The sequence below is a fragment of the Equus caballus genome, chromosome 7 (genome assembly GCF_041296265.1).
Source record: "Equus caballus isolate H_3958 breed thoroughbred chromosome 7, TB-T2T, whole genome shotgun sequence".
Lineage (NCBI taxonomy): Eukaryota > Metazoa > Chordata > Mammalia > Perissodactyla > Equidae > Equus > Equus caballus.
Genome location: NC_091690.1, coordinates 15,426,286 through 15,447,909, shown reverse-complemented (window position 1 = coordinate 15,447,909; position 21,624 = coordinate 15,426,286).

The following is a 21,624-nucleotide window of genomic DNA, read 5'->3' as shown; positions in this document are numbered from 1 at the left end:
GCATCATATCTATTATATGAATTTTATCCTTCATTTTTTTAATCTGGTATATCACATTGATTGATTTGCAAATGTTGAACCATCATTGCATCCTTGGAAGAAATCCCACTTGATCATGGTATATGATCTTTTTAATGCATTGTTGAATTGGGTTTGCTAATACTTTGCTGAGGATTTTTGCATCTGTGTTCATCAGGGATATTGGCCTGTAATTTTCTTTTTTTGTAGTGTCTTTTTCTGGTTTTAGTATCAGGGTAATTCTGGCCTCATAAAATAAGTTTAGAAACATTCCTTCTTTTTAAGTTTTTTGGGATAAATTGAGAATGATAGGTATTAACTCTTCTTAAAATATTTGGAAGAATTCATCTATGAAGTCTTCTTCTCCCGGACTTTTGTTCTTAGGAAGTTTTAAAGTTACTGACTCAATTTCATTATTTGTAGTCAGTGAAATGATATTACTTTAACATCAGTGATTATCATAACCAGACTCAGACTCAGTGGCAAACTGGACAAGGAGATAAATAAAGCTTCTAACACCAACCATGCTGTTTTCTCCCCCCGAGTGAGTTTTTACAAGTAAATTTCATCATTATTTGTTATATATTGTCATATATGATATGTAACTTTAAATTAATGAGATATTTCCTTTTAGAGTCACTATTCTAAGTTTCTTTAAATCTGAGTAACTATATATTATTGAACAAAAAAGGCAAGTGTAGAAAATGTTTACAAAAACTAACAAAACAATATTCATCATTTTCTTTGGGGACATGTGTGTTTGTAAAGAGAAAAAAATTTAGAGGTATACATAACTACTAGTGGAAGTTACTAATAGCAGAAGTTATATCTAGGGAGTGGGGGAAAGAAAGGGGAACTGAATTAGAAAAGCAGGATTCAAGGGACATTTAAATGCATTGTATTTTAAATTTGAAAAGATAAGTGCATTTGTGTATTATTTCTGTAATTATCATTAATTAATTGATTTTTTTATTTTATTTTTTAGAGAGGAAAATTTGCCTTGAGCTAACATTTGTGCCAGTCCCCCTCTATTTTAAATATGGGTCACCCCTACAGCATGGCTGACAAGTGGTATAGGTCCTAGCCCTGATCCGAACCTGTGAACCCTGGGCCCCCCAAGCAGAGCACACTGAACTTAACCTCTACACCACATGGCCAGCCCCTTATAATTATCATTGATTTTAAAAATAAATTTATTATGAGAATAATTGACTATGTGCAACTAAGGTGTTAAGACTTTAAGGTTACTATTGTTTGTAGCTCAATCCTACAGAAACAGAGACAAAGGCAAGGTCCTTCACTTTACTTCTATTCAGGCACACACCACTTTTGTAGGTGCTTTCCCCTTTATCAGAAGCTTTATCCTTCACTCTTTGTCAGTCTTCGTATTAACCTTAGATATTTAGGCTTATTATTTTAACCATTTTATAGAGGCGGAAGCTTAGAGAAATGTCCTGTGAATTACCAGCAAAGCTTGGTCTACACATATTTTTTTAACCTCTGTTAACTTAGAATGTTCTTAAGGAAGAAATTTTATTAACAAATAAATTTATGAATGGGTAAATCATGCCTAGTCAAGCACTTTGGAGAAAGTTGGCACTGAATAAATTAGTGCGATTGAATGGATATAAGTTTACTGTGTAAATATATCTTTTGAGTAGTTTTTCTCTTGCTCATTAATCCATGAGAGACAAAAAATCTTGTGTTATGATCATGCTTTAAATGTAGTACACAGAGTCCAAGATTGTTTGCACAAAAGTAAATTTCACAATTAATCACGATCCCAAGTGACCTGACTTTAGAGATAAAGAACTGAGATCAAAAGTGAAAGAAATAATTTTAATAATAATGATGATAGTCCCTTTTATTCAATGAGCATCAAGCCTTTTTACGTGCGTTGTATTTGATCCTGTCCATAATTAAGCAAGGTAGATACTGTTATTTTCATCCTCTGTGTAGGACTAAGAGGAGTTCAATAAATTACCCAAAGCTTTTACCTGTAGATCTGGGCAAAATACCACTTCTTTGAAAGATCCTGCCCTTCCCTCACTGCATTAAACAACTCCCTATCCTCAGTCTGTCTTATGACATTGCTTCAACTTATTGTTATTTTAAGATTTATCGCTATCTATTCTCCTTTTGCTTATTTAACGTCTGCATTCCCATTTAGCAAATGTGTAAACTTTACAAGAGAAGGGAACTTTCTCTGTTTCATTCACCTGGAAGAGTGTCCAGCACAAACAGTACTCACAATACTGTTTAATGAATGAATAAACACAGTACAACATTTCTGCTTAGAGTTTTACTCATGCCTTTAGGGGGAAGGAACCCTTTTCAAGTGTCAAATTGTTTTCTCCACCATCAAATTCCTCACCATTAAACTTAATAGACCACCTTTAACTTACTCAGATGTTACACCAATTCAAGTACACCCATGAAAGATAACAATAGGAAAATATGTTCAATGTGGGTCACATTAGGTACTTGATTCATTTTTTATAGAAATGAAAGTTATGATATTTATAAATACAGTCTCAAAACATTTTTATATTTGTCAGCAAGCAATCAGCATCTCTCAAAATGGATGCTTCTGCTGCTCATTTATGAAATTTTACCAATGTTTAAAAATGGGATTTGATTTTTGAGATCAATCATGCTATGTTCTGTTTTACCAACTTGAAGATATCACTATATTTGTGATTGTAAAGTAAACAAAAGTATCAAGAAATTAAAATTTCCTCTCTTAATATTGTTCTATATTTACTAAATTCTCAATTCCTTTCTTTCCTGCTTTGAAATTTAGGCTGCCGTTGTACACATATATTGCATTTTTCTTTTCATCTGAGCAGAAGTATATATTGAGAATTCATATTTGGAGAATAACATTTATATCTTGAGAATAATAGCTATCTTTTTCATACTTTTAGAAACTCAACCCTTATCCTACTTTTTGTAGCAAAGCATAATATCCCATCATCAAAATATCACTCCTCTCTCAAGTTACCGGGAAAGAGCCTATATCAGAAAAATAGCCCTCACTTTTGTTTTAAAGTGTGAAGTAGTCCCGGTGTTATAGCTGGGATGCCGAAAAACCAACAAATTGTAATTCAGCCCTGGGGTTTTATGAGTACTGGCAGGTTTAAATCATTGGGCTACATCACAAGCTGTAGCAGCACCCGCAAGAAGCAGGCTGTGTTTTTGTGGCTGTTGGTACATCCTTTTGCTACTGAGTTGTCTGAATGTTGGTTCCACATGACCAGCTCTTTCTGGAATAGATATACCCTAAAAGTGACAGAAAAACTGTTTAACTTTCAGGAGGCAAAAAACCTGTCAAATGTAAATTATCTAATATACATAGAAAGCACCAACTGCAGTAGCTGTTTTTAAAGCATGCCATGAATTTTAGCTTTCCCTGAACAATTCCAGTAAAAACTTGAATGTATGTTTTAGATGCCCAATAAAGCATTCTATGAACTTCAATGTGCCAGCTAGAAGTGGAAAATATGTGGAACAGATTTCATTATAAAATGAGATTTGACTCCGTTGGGCACCCCAGGAGCATTGGACATGAGAGAAACATTGTGCATTACTGTTATAGATACCAAAATTTATTCTCCATTTTAATATTTAGGTAACTCCTTGGAGATTTTGGTAAAACCATCTGTGTGTTTCATGAAAATTATAAATGCATTTTAAGGTAAGAAACAGATGATTATTAGTTGTTATCGCAAAATTGTAGACGATCTGCCTCCCTGATTCATGTGGCTGGGGACACTGGCAATGAGGATCTTGCTACAATAAAAGACCCTAAGCTTGAAGTGCTATCCTTTTCTGCTGGACCTGAGATTCCCTTTCTCTACCTGAGTCACCAGGCAGCCAAGGGGGAGAAGCAAAAGGGGGCATTCTGACACAAAAAGCACTCAGCCTGGAAAGCCTTTTTGTCCCTGTAGGCCTGAGGCTACCCTCCTCTACCAAGACACTGGGAGCCTGCAACACCAGTACTTGCCTGGGAAGCACTTTGTGTTCATGGACCAGAGACTCCATTTCCCTCCTCAGAGGCACCAACTTGCCCAGACTGGAGAAACTTTTTTTAACCCTCAAGCAGTACCAGGAGGGACCAACAGGAGCCCCAGTGGTATGAGATTAACCTAGAAGACCACATAGTAGCACAAAGGCCCCGAAAATTAGATTGTCACAGGAACATTGGCTGCAAACGTAAGCCAAGATCTGTGTATTACAAGTAAAGAGGGTGACTGCCTGCTAAAATGACAATGTAAAATTAAATAGGACTCAGAGTTTCCTAACAAAATAGCCAAAATGTCAGGATAAGAAAAAAAATGTCATCATACTAAGGATCAGGAAAATCTCAACTTAAATGAGAAAAGACAATTAATTGATACAAACATTGGGATGTTAAAATTATGTGAAAAGGATTTTAAAGACTCTGTTATAAAAATAATCCAACAAGTACCTAAAAATTTTTACTAAGCAAATGAAAAATATAAGAAATCTCAGCAAAAAGTAAATGTTATAATGAACCAAATGGAAATTATAAAAGTGAAAAATAAAATAACATAAATTAATAAAAATTTGCTAGATGGGCTCAATAGTTGAATGATAGAGGAGAGAATAAGTGAACTGGAGGGCACATCAAATGAATTTACCTAATTTAAACCAATAAATAAATGAACAGATCCCTAGGGACCTGTGAGATAATAACAGAAGATCCAACATTCTTATCACTGGATCCTAGAAGGAAAGGATGAAAGAGTGGGACTGAAAGGGTATTTGAAAAAATAATGGCTGAAAATTTCCCACATTTGGCAAAAGACATAAACCTACAGATTCATGAAACTTAGAAAATCCAAATAAAATAGACTCCTCCCAAAAATCCTTCCAAAGCCACATCATAATTAAACTTCTGAAACCTAAAGTCAACAAAAAGCTTTGAAAGAAGCCAGAGAGAAATGGCACACATCTGTAGGGGAACAACAATGCAGATGACAGCAGATTTTTAAATCTAAAACCAAGGAAGCCAGAAGGAACGGTCACAATGTTTTCTCAAGTGCTGAAAAAGAACTACCCATAATTACCTCTATAAGGAGTTAATAGAATGAAGGGGAAATAGACATATTTATTAATAATTTGTTTGATTGCAAATTGTCGAAATGTACCACATAAAAGGCATAGATCGGAAAAGAAGATACAAATATGATACAGCTATCGTCTTCTTATAAGAAACTTGCTTCAAACTCAATGACATAGGTTGAGAGTAAATAGATGGAAAAATACACCATGCAAACATAATTTTAAAAAGTAAAGAGTGGTTACATTAATATCTGATAAACTTACCTTCACAGCAAACAAAATTGCAAGAGACAAAGGGAAATTACATAATGATACAAGGATCAATCAAGCTGGAAAATATAACTTCTAAATATGTATAAACTAAACAAGAGAGTCTCAAACTATGTGAAGCAAAACTTGATAGATCCAAATGAAGAAATACACAAATCTGCAATTATAGTTGGAAACTTCAATATCCCCTACTCAGAAGTGATAGAACTAATAGATGGAAAATCAGTAAGAGTGTAGACGACCTAAACACAATCAACCAAGAGGATCTAATTCATATAAATAAACACTCCATCTAATATCAAAACAAACAATTTTTTCAAATGCCCATGAAAAGTTTGCCAAGATAGACCAAATCATTAGCCATAAAAGAAACTTTGAAATATATAAAGGAATTGACATAACTCAGAGCATATTCCCTAACCATAATGGGATCAAACTAGAATTTAATAATGTAAGTACAGAAGGAAAATCTCTATACACGTGGAAATTAAACACCACATTTCTAAGTAATTCATGCATCAAAGAAGAAGACTCAAGGGAATAAAAAATACATAGAACTGAATGAAATAGAAAAGCAATATATTGAAATATATGGGTTCCAGCTAAAGCAGTACTGAGTGGGAAATGCATAGCACTAAAAGTTTACCTGAGAAAAGAGGAAAGATCTCAAAACAATAATCTATGTTGCTTACTCAAGTAAATATTAGAGAAGTTCAAAGCAAACCGAGAACAAGCAGAAAGGAGGGAAAAATAAAGAGAAGAGCAGAAGTCAGTGAAATTGAAAACAGGAAAACCACAGATAATATCAATTAAACAACAAGCTGGTTCTTCAATACAAAATCAAGAAAACTGATAAACCTCTGGCAAGACTACAAAAATTAAAAGAAATAACATAAATCAATAACCCCAGATTGACAGAGAGATATCACTACAAATCATGATACCATTAAACAGGATAATATGAAAATAACTGTGAACAACTTTACATTCATAAATTCAACAACTTATAATAAATTCCTCCAAACCCGCAAACACTCCAAGTTCAATCAAGATAAAGTAGATAATCTAAGTAATCTTATATACCTGCAGGAAATTGAATTCATATTCAGAAAGCTTCCCGCATGTAAAAACAGTCCTCCCTGGGCACCAGCTGTACTGGCGCATACCTATGGATCTTTCTTGATTTCTATCTCAGAAGAACTACTTCGCTCTGAGTCTTCACACACTTTCCTTTTACTGGAATATTCTCCTATATCCATTAATCTTAACTTTCCCTTGTCCTCCTTAGCATTTACTCATCTGTTATGTCAGCTGAAGAAAGAATTTATTGACAAAAAAGTCTTTCCTAAAACCCCAAAATAGGTTAGGTTCTTGCGGTAGTTATTTTTCATCTGTTCCTACCTGTGCAAAATCAATTTCTATCCCTTCTAGTAACAACTCCATGCTTTTCTAGTATTTACTCAATTTCAATCCATGTGATTCTGGTAGAACTGTCTCCACTGATTGCTACAAGGTAATCATGTTATGGACCTGGTCAATCAGAGAACTGCATCCGCTGACATCAATGGCAAAAATGGATGGACATATGGCTGAAGCCATACCAATTGTCCCAAAGACACAATTCCATACCTTTATTTTGAACTATTGAGAATGAGGAGCACTTTTGCTGATGTATTTGAAGACAGTAGGATATAAAGTAGATACTCTAGAGGTCTTCATCTTACCACCAGGGAGACAACATGAGACCAAAGCCCACAAAGATGGAATCAAAGTCTAAAGGGAGAGATTGAGTATCAATAACATTGTTTGAATCTGTCAGTTAAAGCTTTATATAAATTTTTTCAACACGAGCTAATCAATTCCCTCTTACCTTAAGTCATTTTGGGTTAGAATTGTGTCTCTTCCAACTAAAAGAGCACAGATCAATATGGTCCCTCTATTGATTGGTCCCAAAACATTTCATTTTTTTTTCACGAAGATTAGCCCTGAGCTAACTACTGCCAGTCCTCCTCTTTTTTGCTGAGGAAGCCTGGCTCTGAGCTAACATCCATGCCCATCTTCCTCTACTTTATATGTGGGATGCCTACCACAGCATGGCGTGCCAAGCAGTACCATGTCCGCACCTGGGATCCAAACCGGCAAACCCCGGGCCACTGAGAAGCAGAACGTGCGAACTTAACCACCGTGCCACCGGGCCGGCCCCAAAACATTTCATATTTTGATATTACATCAGTACGAATGTGATTTATTTATCTCTTGTACTAGACAAGTGTAAGTTCAATGAGGGCAGACTCATGCTTGTATTGTTCCACACTGTCCCACAGCTTTTAGCACAGTATGTGCTCATTAAATACTTTTTAACAAATTGATACAGTTATTTAAGTTTCTATTGAGCTTTTTGTTTGTTTTCATATCCAGAAGTATCTTGTTCATCTTAGATATTTAAACAATATAGATATTTAAACAATATTTGATGAATTACTTTGCTGCTTCTCTTGTTGTTTTATATATTTTTATATTTTCCAACGTATACACTATGCATATATATATTGTATTATATATAGTACACATATATATATTGTGTATATATACATATATATATATATACACACACACATTAAATTTGTTCATGTTATTCCTAGGCATTTTAAAATTTTGGTTTCTATTGTGAATCAGATCTTTCTCCATAATTCTCCAATTTGTTATTGGTATAGAGGGAAGCTCTTGATTTTGAGTTATTCATTTTGCATCTAGGACTGCTGAACTCTCATTTCAGTTATAACAGTGTTTCAGTTGCCTATCTTTGGCTTTATATGGAGAAATATGTCTGCAAACAAGGATATTTTTGTCTCTGTCCATATATTTTACTGTATTAACAATAAAATTTAGTATTTAAAGAGCAGAATCTTCATCTTTGATAATGGTTTGCTGCAGCCCTTTTTTTTCCTTTTGTTTTCACTTTCTTGTTCCAAGGCTTTCTTTTCCTTTTCTTTAACTTTTTATTTTGGAATAATTGGACTTACAGAAAAGTTACAAAAATGTTACAGAAAATTCCTCTCCTTCCTTCACCCACCTTCCCCTAATTGTTAATATCTTTTATAATCGTAGTACTATTTTCAAAATCAGGAAATAGACATTAATACAATACTATTACTAATTACGGACTCTAATCAGATGTTACCAGTTGAGGTGCTTGATTTTAGTTCTCTGAGATGAGGTGCTAACAGACAAACTTTGGGGCTGAGGGTTGCATGCATAACAATTTGGAGATATTGCCAAATTGCTTTCCCAAAAACTAAACCAATTTGAACTAGCCCTGTAGGAAGAGTCTCATCACTGTGAATTCACAGAGATCATGGTCATGTCTTATTTTATTGCTGTTTATATGTTTGTCATTGATTAGTAGTGAGCATGTATCCTCCAAAGTTGTGTATTGTCTAATTACGTAGGGATAGCTTTCTAATCATTTGTACACATTTGCTGTATATAAACTATTGATAGCTATATATGTGCACATATGGTTACACACACATTTTGTTGAGTATGTATTTTTAAGTCTGCTGCCTATATTTTCATTTTGTTAACTATAAACAAGTTTAAACACTACATATTATGGAAACATAATTTTAGAGCCAAGCTATTTTAATAAGTCAGATAGCTCCGACTGAGAGAATTTATTCCTTGTCAGTAGTTCTATTTCTGAGTTTGTATCAAGATTTGTGACCCCTTCTAGCATGACTTCTGGACCTTATTACGTTGAAAGAGTGTGTCCTTTCTTGCCTACCCTGTGTTCTATTAAGTTAGACTTGGAAGACTTAAGCCAGGACAATTGCTCTTTTCCAGTCTGGGAATTTTTTCTAAGGATTGATCTAAAGGAAGGAAAGGACACCCTGACACATTTGTGTTCTTTATTTTAGTTTGCATGAGTTCCAGGGAACCCCATATCTTAAGTTGAATCACTGCCTGTCAAAGCTTATAATACTTCCACATCACGAACAGTTCTTCCCTGTTTCTTTGAAAAACATTATTGAGTAACAGTTTCCTAACATGTAAGGTAATTTGCCTTTTGGAGAGATGAAACAATTTTGCAAAGCATGCCAAATAGTTTCAGATATTCTCTCAGGACAATAAAAGTCAAGGCTGATGCCTGAAGAACAGAGGTTCCTCTGTCACATCTATCCATGCCATGTCTGTCTGAGAGCTTGGTGATCTCACTTAGGCCTTATCTGGTTGTGGATTCTCATTAGTCATTGGCTTGGTTGTTTCCAATCTACGGACTTAGAAACATGAATTTGGATCGATATTCAACCAGTCTTCCCTAGGGCTCTAATGTAGATGGGGCTTTCCTAGCTTGTTATTACCACCAGTTCGAACTATCAGGACCTGCGATGTAATTGTTAAGTATTTTGTGAGGGATGCTTCCTGAAACCATCAGCGATCCTCACTCTCAAATCCAGTATTATTCGAATTGTCCTAGATAGAGTTGTCACTAAAAAAAATTTTTAAAATGGCTTTTATTATTTACTTATATAGCAATTTACTCATATAACAACTCTATATATTGTGTATATATATATTATGCATATATATATAGCTCAGAAACATGAGCCAACAATAATTTCAACAAAATCAACATTTCAAATACAAACTATTTTAAGTGAAATTTTTATTGAGATAATTGTAGATTCTCATGCAATTGTAAGAAATAATACAAAGACATCCCACGTACACTCTATCCAATTTCCCCTAATGATATCATTTTGCAAAACTATAGTACAATATCATGATCTGTGATTTGACATTGATATAATTCACTCATCTCATTCAGATTTCCCCAGTTTTACTTGCATTAATTTTTGTATGTATATGTGTGCACGCATATTTTGTTCCATATAATTTTTATCACATGTATAGGTTCATGTATCTACTACAAAGTCAAGATGCTGACAGTTCCATCACTACAAGGACCCCAGGTCTTGCCCTTTTATAACCTTGCCCACTTCCCTTCGATCTGCCCGTCTCACTCTCACCTCAAACATCTGGCAACCATTATATTGTCCACTTCTAAAATTCTGTCATTTCAAAACTGTAATATAAATGGAGTCTTCCAGTATGCAACCTTTTAAGATTGAGTATTTTCTCTTAGCACAATTCTCTGGAGAATCAACCAAATTGTTGTGTGTATCAATAATTCATTCGTTTTTATAACAGAGTGGTATTCTGTGGTTTGGATGTATCACACTTCCGTTTAACCATTCATCTGTTGAAGGACATCTGGATCTTCCCAGTTTTTGACTACTACAAATAAAACTGCTATGAACATTTATGTACAGATTTTTGTGTGAACATAAGGTTTCATTTCTCTGGGATAAACACCCACGAGTGCAACTGTTAGGTTGTATGGTAGTTGCAAGATTAGTTTTATAAAGCTAAGAGAATTCCAAAGTGGTTATGTCATTTTAAATTCCCATCAACATGTATGATTGATCCACGTTAATTTTTTAATCCACCTCAAATTTATATTCGTGCTTTGGAAAATGTCCCTTCTTTTGTATCATTCCCATTACCTTCATTAATACTATCATTTTGTATTTCTTTTTGAATGCAAATTTAAAAAAAAGAAACAAGGTTTCTTCTGAAAAGTAGGAAAGAACAAAAACTATGCAGAGAGGCAGGTACTGGAGTTGCCCAGGCCCTAGTGCTACCAGGTGTCCCCTTCACTAGATGGTGGCTCCCTGTGCACAGCCACCTCACCATGTGGACAACTCAAATCCTGCCTCAAAACAAAAGCAAAACTACAAATTACTGAACATTATGGTTGCTTTCAAAGAACCAAAAGAGCTAATATTAAATGTGTGAATGCTAAAGGTCTACTAAAAAGATTAGATGAAAGGAAAAAGGAGCTGTGAACAATAGTTAGAATCAAGCAGATTACGGAGTGCTGGCTTCTGGTTCCACCTCTGCCACTGATTGCTGTGAGAGTTGTGTCGTTCACTCACTCTGGTTTGTCCCTCAGACAACTCTATACTCCCCTGTATATATTTTTTAATATATAAAGTGAACTGAAATGATTAAATTAAAGTGAGCTGAATGATTTTGTCATTTACATTCACATTACAGAAAATGTATCCATTAACAAATTAAAATAATTTAGTAGTCTTTCCTTGGGATTGTAGAAGAAATCCTCTCTCTGTGAGAATTTGTTATAACATCTTGCACAGTCTACAAGCAGGAGTGGTTGTCACATTGCTGTTCAAATTCTAGGGGGCCAAAGTTTTTCACATCTCATCTCTAGGACAAATTTTTGGAGGGAGGTGGAAAGTACAGACTATTGCCATATTACTATTGGTTAAATTCTCTGGTAACCTGAGGAAATCTAGTCTTTCCTGTGTCCTAAAAAGTGACTAATTAGTAAATAAGAAGGACATATATGTTGTAATCATGACTGTTATAGTTCTCGTGAATGAAAATTAATGGAAATAGATTAGTGAAATTAATAGAAACAAAGTGTTGTGCAGCTTATTAAAAAAGAAAACAAAGATGTTCATTGAAATTCAGTTTTTTCTTCGTGTGTTAAACAAGTCAGTGTTGCAAAATGTGTGGTAGAAAGTTTAATTTCAGCAAGTTCATTAAATTGTATCTGGTTGCCTCATCAAACATTCAAAAGAGAGTGAGAGCGGATGGAGATCACTGTGTGAAAATGAATGTGGGTTGCCATTCCCAAATAAATAGAGTTATTTCATCATTTCAGACACAAGTTTTGACTGTGCCAGTGGGATTTTTATTTCCAATGTGGAAGAAAAATAATCACACAAAAGCTTCCTTGGAGTTCTAATCTTAGTTACTTGCTAACATTTCAAGGTTATCCTATCTCTTGTCAACAACTGGTAATTGACCTGGATGCATACACAAGCAAAGCTCTGAAATCACATTTGGGTCAACTAATTTTTTTGCACACTGTGAAATCAAGAGGCTTAATCACATTAGTGATGCCTGACCATTCTGTTTCAATTCCTGGGCTGTCTAGTGAAACTAATGAACTGTCTTGGTGGCTCCAAAGCAAAGCCAGGGTCTCACAGGCCAGTTGTGAATTATGAGCACATTTCCTTTTATTGCCCATAAATCTTTTCCAGTTTTATATTCACAGTAGCTTAAAACACCTAAATTCACATCAATGAGTGTGCAGCAGTGCTCTGGATGTTTTGGATTAATAGTGGAGTTAAGTATATCCCCTATATTTAAAAAATACATTTTCAGTACAGTCCAACCTTAATTACAGTAAATCAGACCTTATCCGGCGACAAGGTTGATAAACGTCAGCACCTTTTTTCCAGTATGTGTCACAATAACTCTCACACTGCATCATGAAATAGTGTTTTGGAGAGAAATGGACTTAGAGTTAAATACTATAACATCAGATTTGAAAGGTAATATTGGTTTTGACATGAAACCAGTGCATGACTGAAGCTGAATAACTAAAGCCAGTGCCAAACGATGAGTGTGGAGAGGTGGAGTTGGCCGTTATGTGCATGGAAGTTATTGGTAGGACTTTGAATACAAACGGAATTTCTCAGGGCAGTTGTACAAAAAAAGAAGTTTCTTTTAACATAGAGACTGGGAAACGTCTGTGAAAGAAAGAAAGGAAGGGGGAACAACTTAGTTGAAGGTCAGCAGAGCTTCTATCCTGTAACTGAAAGAAAGGCAATGACATTGATGCAAATGGAGATGAAGGAGGCAGAGGCAGTAAGGGCCTTTCAGGAGGCAGCCATTTAAATATGAGTCAGATGAGTGGCCAGGAAGAGAAAAATATTGAATTAAATGAAGTTCGGTGAAGAAAGAGAAGTGTCTGGAAGCCAATTCTAAAGATTCAAAGAAACCTGAGGAAGGTGCTGACAGAGTGATAACTAGCTAATGCTTAACCCTGCTAACTGAGCAAAGAAGAGGCAAATAAAATAAAAGGAAGTTATGATGACACGTGTGCAGCACCAATGTGACTACACTATAGAATTTGCTCTGTCTCTAATCTTTCTCTAAGGTGGCATTGACTGGCTGGGAAATCTCTGCCTTAATAACATTTCAATTTCTTCTGCATTCTTCCACTCCTACACACACTCTAGTTTTTGGCTGGAAGAGACATGCAAATACAAATGAACTTTGTTTACTAAATCCATTTTCCTATAGCTCTGGCATTTTTTAGGTGTTTTTTGCTAAGTTCATTGTCTTTAATAAATCGTTGATAGTGAAGTGACAGCTGTCACAGGATGCCTGGAATGACTTCCAACCATTCTGATGTGAACTTAACCTGTGATAATCCCAGGAAGGAGAGGACCAGTCTTGTATAATGCAGAGGTGGAATAGACCTGTAGCTCCACTGGTGCCTCAGTCCTGAGATTTCTCTAAAATACAATAATATTTGTAACAACGATCATTTATTTAATATATCAATAGTAATAATAAGGACAATAACACCTATTTTATGTCCAACATTTGTTATATGCCAGGGATTCTAATATGTGCTTTGCTTATCTTATCCATTTAAATCCTCTCACCAACCCTACGATCTAGGCATTATTTCCACAATTCACAGATGAGAACTTTGGAGCTCAAAGAGTCATTCTCAGTAACTACAAGAGTTGTGGCTTTAATCAGATGTGCTGTAATGTCAAAGCCCATGTTCATAATATGACAAGACAGATTTATTCCAGTGAATTAAGGAATGGCCTTACCTTTGGTTCTTCTGTTATGAAAATTCTCCAAGGCGTGGAATAATATTAAAATCTCATAACTCTGTAGTTCAAGCGAATGCTTCATTTATTTTCAGTTCAGAAGGCATGAGCCCAATGTCGTGTGAAAGCACAGGACATTTGTGAAGGGACACTGTGCTTAAATGTTTGGTGAGAGAGAAGAAAGGAGTCAGGGGCATGAAACAAGTTCTCTCCCACATTGAATTTTTGTTTTATCTTATTCCTGACTATAAATTTTGCAGATTAATTCATTTCAACAAGATAATAACAAACATGCAGTTTCATAAGCAGATAAAAGCTCCCCACTAGAGCTCCAGTCCTGAAATTTCCCTAAGAATATAATAACGGTTGTACTAATGATAATTTATTTGTTTAATATATCCCCAATAATAGCAATAATAATAACAATAGCTTTGTTTTATGCTGAACAGTCATTATCTGCCAAAGATTCTAATATGCGCCTTTCTTATTTTATACATTCTAATCCTCCCCCAAACCTTCTGATAAAAACTGGCAAATTATTTCCAGGCAGCATGAGTTCCTAGACGCGAATGGTTCAGTGCCACAAGTGATGGTATCAGTACTGCTTCCAAATTAAGTTTGGGACTTCAAAAGAATAAAAATAATAAGAAGGAATGAACAACAATAAAATCCTTGACTAAAAACAACATTGGAATTAAGACCATGGGTTAAGCCTAGGTAAATATTATAGTCTTGTTCAGATGTGAGAAGTCAATTGCCTTATATGTTTCCAAAATAGACTCATAATTTCAAGTCAAGATACCTGCGTATAAATATTTCAGGTTAAAGCTTAATGGCACTGATTTACATTCTCATCAACAGCATACAAGGGTTCCCTTTTCTCTATACCCTCACCAAGACTTATTATCGCTTGTCTTTTTGATAATAGCCATCCTAACAGGTATAAGGTGATATCTCATTGTGGTTTTGATTTATATTTCCCTAATGATTAATGATATTGAGCACATTTCCATGTACCTATTGGCCATTTGTATGTCTTCTTGGGAAAAAATGTCTATTCATATTATTTCTCTGTTTTTTAAATTGGGTTATTTGGTTTGTTTTGCATTAAATTGCATGAGTTCCTTATATATTTTGGATATTAATCCCTCATTAGATATTTGGTCTGCAAATATTTTCTCCCATCTTGTGTTGGTGGGAATGTAAGTTGGTACAGCCACTATGGAAAACAGTATAGAGTTCCCCCCCAAAATTAAAAAGAGAACTATCATATGATCCAGTAATCCTACTTCTGAGTATATATCCAAAGCAAATGAAATGAGTAACTCAAGGAGATGTCTGCACTCCCATGTTCATTGCAGCGTTAATCATAATAGCCAAGATATGGAAACAACCTAAGTCTCTGTCAACAAATGAATGCATAACAAAATATGGTGTATGGAGTATTATTCAACCATAAAATGGAAATTCTGCCAATTGGGAAACATTAATGAACCTGGAGGACGTTATGCTGAGTGAAATAAACCAGAAAGAGAAAGACAAATTCTGTATGATCTCATGTATATATGGGATCTTAAAAAGTTGAACTAGTCGAATGGTGGTTTCCAGGAGCTGGGAGGGTGAAGCGTGGGGAGAAATGGAAGATGATAGTCAAAGGGCATAAACTTTCAGTTATAAGATGAATAAATTCTGGGATCTAATATACAACAGGATGATTATAATTAATAATACTATATTATATACTTGAAATTTGCTATGAGAGTAGATCCTAAGCGTTCTCACTGTGCACATACACATACACACATAGATGCAAATGGTAACCATATAACGTGAAAGCTGGAGAATAGTAAGTAAAGCTTCCAGTCTGCTAAAGACGGAGAGTCTTAGAAAACACCCTTATAGAAAGTTGGGACCTCAGGGGTCAGTCTCAGTGTAAAAGCGAATACTAAGTAAATTCCCTGCTCAGAGGGAATAGTAAACAAACCTGACGCGAGGTTGAAACTGGGTGGGTAGGAGGAAATAATCTCTCCTGAGAATTTTTTACAAGCAAGTCAACTCCTGGTTTATGTCTGAATTCACAGTACTTGTTTGGTTTGAAAAATATCAACCAGAAAATTTCATTTAAAATGGTCCCTAGAGGATAGGCACTCAAATCTCCTGATAACATCAACTGGAAACTTCCCACACACATAAATCCAATGCGAATAGTCAGTTCACAATAATATGTCACATAGCACATACTGAAGCAGTGTCCCTGGAATGAGACCCCGAAGAAATACCAGAAAATGTAATGAGATGCACATAGATTTTAGATGTTGGAATTATCAGGCAAAGAATATAATTATGTTAAATGTATTGAAGGAAACGAGGGCATAACTAAAAAAGCAAGGAACAAAAACTACAAAGAATAATAAAGTAGAGTTAAATATCACAAAATAAGACTTGCAGAAATATTATACATATATAATATACATGTATGTACAAAGTATTATACATTTAATTGAATTTTAAAACTCAGTGGATGGATCAAGTAGCAGCGTTTAATTGAGAACTTGAAGACAGGAAAATAGATTTGAAACATTACCCTGAGGAGATGAAAATAGAAAAGATTGAAACTTAGGAAAGATAGAATGAGAAGTCTAAGTCTTTTCAGAATCCCAGAAAGAGAGAAAAATGAGAACAAAGAGAAGCAATACTTGAAGTGAAACAACAATCCTCAATAGAAGAAGCTCCCTAGATCTCAATAGATTAATGAACAGAAATCTAAGCTAGACCTGCAAAATTGTAACTATACAGCATGAAGGAAAAATAAGCTATTTTAAAAGTAGCAAAGAAAAAGCAGACATCATTTCCAAAGTCATCATAATTAATTTGGTGGCTGCTTTTTAAAAGCACCAATGGAAGCTAGAACATAGTGGAATATCTTCCAAATTCTCAGAGAAAATAGCAAACAATCAAGAATTCATTTTTGAGTGAAGTTATCTTTCAAGAATGAGGTTGAAATACTGATACCATAAAGACAAAACTTGAGAGCTCTTACCACCAGCATACACTCACAGGATAACAAACGAAGGCACAGGAATTGAGGAAGAAACGAACTCAGCCCACAGGGAAGGTCTGCGGTTGATGACAGAGAGAATACTGGACACAGGTATTGGTGAATGTGTGTGTAAGTTTAAACAAACTTTGTGTGACACAAGAATAATGCCTATACTTGTAAGGAGAAAAAGAATAAAAATTAGATACTAAACCACGAAGCATATAAGTAGGGAGAAGAGAACATGGTTGAAAACTTTGGAAAACTGTTATCAGTTTCTTAAGAAGTTAAACATTCGTCTACTCCGTGACTCACTAATTCCGTTACTAGCTATTCATCCAAAGAAATGAAAAGCTCTGTCCTCACAAAATAGCCTTGAACAAGAATATTCACAGCAGTTTTATTCACGATATCCCCAAACTGAAAATAGCCCAGATGGCCATCAATAGGAGAATGTATTTTAAGAAAACAAAACCAAAAATATAAAATTATAGTACATTCATACTATAATGTACGTAATGGAATACTACTCATGAATTTAAAGTCACAAACTGATACACTCAAGATGGACAAATTTCAAAAAATTTATACTGAGTAAAAAAAGCCCAATACAAAAGAGAATATGTGATATGATTCAATTTATGTGAAGCTCTATAATATATAAAATGAATCTATGCTATCTATGAATGAAATCAGATGCATGGTTGTTTCATGGGGTGGGGGCAGGGATTGACTCAGAAGGAGCAAAAGGGATCAGCTGGGGTGATGGAAATGTTCTATATGTTGATACAATACAGATTATACAGGTGCATTTTCAAAATGATCGAATTGTACACAGAAGTCCTGAGCTATTCAATGGGTGTAAATTATACATCAGTAAAAAGAAACATAGACTACATAATTTTTCAACAAGGAAAAGGAATAATAGAATGAAGAAATAAAACTACAAACTGAATTCTTGCTAAAGAAAAAAAAAGAAAACTAAAAAAGAGGAAGTACATAATAAGAAGATAGAAATAAATCCAAACATATGTGTAATCACAATTAATGTGTATAGCCTAAAGACTCAAAACACAAAAGACAGATTGGCGCCCAATATATATTTAGAAAATGCAGCTATTTGGCATTTACTGCTATGTAAAGAAGATATCAGGAAAGAGAAAGTTTGAAAGTCAAAAGGCAGAAAAAATATACTAGGAAAAAAGCAACTTAAAGGAAGATGGTATAATGTATTAATATCAGACAAAACAGACAATAAAGCAAAAAGCAATACAAGAAATAAAGATTCTACAAAATGATAAAAAAGCGAAATTGAACAGGTGTATGTAAAAATACATATTGTTTTAGACTAGCCTAGCTAAAAAAAAAAATGTTCATATTCTGGCCTTTAGCATCAGAAATCTCAAAGTGTTGAAGTAATGCACACCACATTTTCTGACTAAAATGTAGTTAAATTAAAATTCAAACATATAAATTAAAAAATATTAAATGGTTAGAAATTGCAAAACATGCTTTTAAACAACTCTTGAGGTTGAAGAAAAATTTATACTGGAAATTACATAATATCTGTAAATGAGCTATGCTGCACATACTATGTACCCTGGAAATCCTTAGGCATATTTCCAAGAATTATCAGCCTCATCCAGACCCACTGAAGGATTTTTGCATATAACAGTTTTTCATATAAGATGTCAGTCTAGCAACAGACTGAAAATATAGTTAAGATTGTTTGGGGGTAACACAATTAGTATTAAAAGTATGATGGGGACCTGGATAGAAATAAAAAGCCAAAGAAATGGGGCAGGGAATTCAGAAAATTTTACAAAATCAAATGAGCAGGATTGGGTACTCAATCAGATGAAGAGTATTATTATTAAAAAAAAAAAAAGCCCAAGATTTCTCATAGTTTTCTGAATTCATGTTTGCCAGATGAGGATGGTGGTGATTTCTTCACTGAGCTGTGGAACACAGGAGGCAGGATAGATTTGACCACAGAGGAAAGATGCTGGATTCAGATTTGACAATGTTAATTTTCAGATGATTGTGAATGTATCCACATTATTAAACATCTTGAGAGCTCAAATGTCAGGGTAGATATGTAGATTTGTGAGTCATCAGCACATAGTATGTGATTAAGATCAAGAGACGTGCAGAATGACAACCACATTGAATGCAGCAGACGGAACAGTGACATGAAGTCTCCATATTGCCAATACATTGGGTTTGGCTACACTGAGACCACTGATGACTTCCTTGGAAACAAGTTGAGCGAGGATGGTGGGGTTGAGAATCTGACTGCTTTGCCCTGAGGTATAAAAGGAAGTGAGGACTGGAGAAGATGATTATAGCCCTTTCTTTAGAGAAGTGTTGTTATATAGGAAAGAGAGAATCGAAACAACTGAACTCTAATTAATAATGAGAATTCTTTTTAAGAATGAGACAGAACTGGGGTTGGCCCTGTGGCTGAGTGATTGAATTTGCACTTTGCGCTTTGACGGCCCGGGGTTTCATGGGTTCAGATCCTGGGTGTGGACATGGCACCACTTATCAGGCCATGCTGAGGCAGCGTCCCACATAGCACAACCAGAAGGACCTACAACTAGAATATACAACTATGTACTGGTGGCTTTGGGGAGAAGAATAAGAAGAAAAAAAAGAAAATTGGCAAGAGATGTTAGCTCAGGTGCCAGTCTTTAAACATAATTAAAAAAAATAAAAGATTGAGGCAGAACTAGCCATTTATACAGTATTGAAGAAGGGAGTCAATACAGAAAAAAATGCTAACAATGGAAGAGAGAAGATTTTTACGGGAGAAAGATCCTAGAAGAGGACAGATGAAATCAAAGGCATAGGTGAATGGGTTGACCTCAAGTAGTATAGATCATTTCAACCTCTGTGGTTAGAAACAGGCAGTAATTGTGGATACATACAGCCATGCACCAAATAACAATGTTTTGGTCAATAACGGACTGCACATACGAAAGTGGTCCCATAAGATGCTATATATAACCTATATATGTAGTAGGCTATGCCATCTAGGTTCATGTAAGCACTCTCTATGATATTCTCACAGTGAGTGAATCGTCCAAATGACACATTTCTCAGAATGTATCCTTGTCATTAAGCGGCCCATGACTGTATTAATAATTTTCTCTGCAGAGAGCTAAAAGTTGAGTGTGCTTCATTCACAAATCCTATTTTTACTGTGGGTGGGGACTTTACATCCTTCTATTCTTTTAAGTAGTTGGCTGCCAAAATGCAAGATTTAACAAGAAATCAGGAAAATGGGAAACGTAATAACCTCTCTCAAAGTTTTCCATTTGCCTTTGTAGTCTTCAAAGTCATTTTAAAAATCATTCAAATCATATCCAAATACATTGCTGTTGATGGGTGTATCTCATCGCACTCTGGGAAATTTGTGATAATTTGCTGTAGGCACATCTATGACATTTTTAGTAAAAGCAGTTTTTGCTGGAAGAAAATCTTTTTCTTGAACAGTGGTATGGAGGCAGAAGGGCAAAATTTATTGCTCCAATACCATAAGCAAAATCCAAAGAGAAAATGAATATCACTCTTTGTTCTTATAGCAGAAACCTTGCAATTCGCATCCATGTTGCTACTTTGGAGTGCTTTTCTTTACATATTTAGGGAGTTGGAAGAGCAAGTGGCTTTCTGTCATTTCAAGCTATAGTTCAGTCCTGAATTCCTATGGAAGTTTCTTTTAATTGCTCAGGGCCAGCCCTTAACGTGTAGAAGTACAGAAGTATGCACATTTTATCAGGGGGTGTAGGGGCAATTTATAAGTAATTATGTCAATATTTCGAAAGAAAGATTTGTCAATAAAAGCTCAATATTCTCCTTTATCCATTTGTCTCTACAAAGTGATGAACATTTTCTCCAAGTTCAATTTTCAAATGAATACATCCAAGTACCTCCTGCTATACCAAGATAAGTTTCAGAATTCTTTATAATCAATTAGGTTATTATATTTAGAGAAATTTCCTCACGCTTTCATATTAAAAAAAGAATGGAGACGCACAACTACAATCTCTATAAACGCAGAACTGTGAATATCAACTTAGAGATGCACAAGGATATTTTCTTAGTCAGAAGTCTGAAGTAGCAGAAGATAAGCACAAGGAGGTTAGAGATTACTGGAAGATTACAGAAGATGCACAATCGGTTTCCCAAGTGAACTGGGCACATATTTTTATTGAGCACAAATGGTGTGCAAGCCACCTTATATACTTGATCTCATTTCATCTTTGGTATAATTTGATGGTAGGAACTATTCTGGTCCTGCACACAAAAATGTTGAGACTTAGAATTTAAACAACTTGCCTAAGTTTATGTGTAAAAGCACAGATTTGAAACAAACATTGTATGCATCATATACTTTACTTTATATACTCAATCCTCCACTCACACCTGCTCCTAAATCTTGGCCGTAATGAGAATTATGTATTTTGGGAGTGAAGTAAATTG